The sequence below is a fragment of the Phalaenopsis equestris genome, unplaced genomic scaffold, assembly GCF_001263595.1.
Source record: "Phalaenopsis equestris unplaced genomic scaffold, ASM126359v1 Scaffold000073, whole genome shotgun sequence".
NCBI lineage: Eukaryota > Viridiplantae > Streptophyta > Magnoliopsida > Asparagales > Orchidaceae > Phalaenopsis > Phalaenopsis equestris.
In genome coordinates, this window is record NW_018164515.1 from 37892 (window position 1) to 40758 (window position 2867).

A 2867-nucleotide genomic window follows, 5' to 3' on the forward strand; every position below is an offset into this window, starting at 1 on the left:
GTATAATATATATTATTAATTATTAAATTAATGTAATATTGCATGGCATTTATGAAGGTGTAACATATTTTAAGGTAATTTATAATTTCATTACGTTCACGGTCATTTAGGGCCCGTTTGGGGCAGCTTATAAGTGTGGGCGGCGTCTTGAAAATGCCTCAACGTTGTTTGATTAACGCGTTTAAACAACTTATGAAAATACGACGTTTTTATTCCACGCTTCATTCGATCATGTCTGTCGTAGCTGCGCTGAGCTCCCTTTTCCGCTCCAGTTTGCGTCCTGCCCTGGCTGCGCCGAGCTCCCTCTTCCGCTCCAGTTCGCATCCTGCCCTGGTTGCGCCGAGCTCCATCTTCCTCTCTGGTTTGCTTGTCTGCCCTAGCCGCTCCTCCCTACTCCCCTATTTGGCCGAATCCCTCTCTACAAGCACCTCTCTCAAGTTTCGATATCGTCAACCAGCCTGATCACTTTAGCTCTGAGCTCATCTTTCTCCAATGTTAACATATCAACTTTGATCATAAAATCATGAAGATTTTGATTCATTTCATTTATCTGTTCCTCACTCTCTGTGCTGATTTCACTCTTCTCAGCCTCTAACTTCTTTACCATTTCTTCAAAAAGTTGAATCTTTGATTCATAGGAACTGGTTGAGGTCATAAGGCTGGAAAGTTTAGCTTCCAGCATAGACATTTTATGATCCGAGGTTTGTTCATCATCAGCCTGTTCTTCCGAAATGCCATTTTTAAGCTCAAACTTGTTAAATACTGCATCTATCCATGTCTTGTACTCTTTAATAGTATTGTCCCTCCATGAAATTTCAGTCTCGAATCGATTGGCAGCAGCCCCCATTGCTCCCCTGAGATCTTCGATCTCTTGTTCACGAACCCGTAAGTCGGTTCGAAATACTTCAGTTTGCTTTACCAACTCCATAAAGTTCTTATCAGATGAAGTAGTTGAGGACAAATCTAAATGTTCAGTGTTCACCAAATCTTCAAGTTTTTCTTTGTGCTCATTCTTACAATTGTGAAGCTTTGTCCTCGTGGCACAAAGCTCTTGCTCCAATTCAAATATCACTATGAGCAGATATTAATTGCAGGTACAATTTCTCATAATAAAGAGAAGCCAACTAAACAATTAAAATTCCAGAAGGAGAATTATGGAAGTTTGCATCTTTGTATGAGATGTTGAGAATAGCATCTTTTCTTGAGATGTTGAGAATAGGTGCAGAATGAAAATAACAACAAAATAGGAAAGAATGACAATTTACAAAAGCACAAAAACTTTTTCTATTTTTTTGCTCTATTTCGGTTTATAGCTTAAACATTCTTCTGGAATTTATATGGTGGGCTTCTGTAGCAATGTAATGCTAATTTCCTATTTTCTCTGTGGAATAACAAACATTCCTGTAATCTTCCCCATTTCAACTTCCTCCTTCCTTCTTCTTCCCATTCTTGATTTCCAGAAATCCACGGCTACACAACAAAGCTATTAGTCTTGGTAACAAAACTCCACTTCTCCAAGAAAATTCTCTTCCTCCACCTGCAAGATGTCAGAAAATTTCTCCAGCCATCTTTAGCCGGAACTCAGTGGCAATCCCATCAAATATGGAAGTATTTTGATCCCTCCCCAACTCAAATTCATCATGAATGGCATCAAAACAATAATCAACGCTCAACTTACCACTGAAAACAATTTAACATGTTGTAAATATAGAAGTTTAGGTGTGAGATATGTAAGTACTTATGAATTGTGTGTTGCATATGTAAATTTCCCTTAATATTTTAATAAATTTATGTTTCTGTCTATAAACTGAAATTTTCTTTTCAATTTCTCTCCACCTGACTGCAAGTTGGAGCAATAATAGTGTTGGTGCTCACTCCTGCATATACAACATACTCTATTTGTTAATATGACTTGTTTCATAATCTTTTTGACTTGAATTACTTATAGTTAACTTATTTGATTTCCCCTCTCTTCATATGGTGCATTGAATACTTATTCTTACTAGCCTTATGATGACCCTTAACCAAAATCTTAGGGGTTTCATTAGCTTGCTAGATGTTTCTTTCTAATGGGAGTGCAAATACTCATCTTTGCATACTATTTTTCAGTCTTTTCATGCTATTTTGTATTTTTGTAGGGCCTTCCTTGCTTATAAACTTGACCACGGAGTTTTTGAAGCTCCTTAGATTGGTCTATTTTCATCTCTAATAAATGACACTGCAAGAATTCAATTTTGTTTATTTATGACTATACTCTTGTACACTCAGATTGTTTCACCAAAATCTTCAATTTTGTTTTATTAAGAATTCATTTCATCAAATGTACTGCGTAAGTCTAGCTACTTCCCAAGTATCGATTCTTAAAGAAACAAAATAGCTGCAAGTTAGGTTTCGTTGAAAAATGTCTGCCTCTTCAATTTTGTTTCTTTGCCAAACACCATAAGTATTGAGGGAGGGAAGTGCACATGCTTCTTTTACATTTTAAATCCTTTTATTAATCGTAATTTCAATATGTTCTTTTTTATTAATTGTAATTTCAAATTAGGTAATTGTCTTTTATCCACAAATAACTGCAAATCAGCTGTTTTCCAAACGCACATACCAAACAACTTATACAGGTAAGGGGAAGAGTTTTCATTTATCCAGAAACAACTGCAAATCAACTGTTTTTCAAATACACAAACCAAACAAGCAAATAACTTATCAGTATCAGCTGCAGATACGCAGCTTGTGAGGATCAACATAAGCTGGATAAGCTGCAGCTGCCCCAAACATACCCTTAGATGAAATTTGTAACTAATGTAATTCTGCGCTATTATATTCTTGTCTTATCACATCAAACATACTTATACATGACAACATGCGAC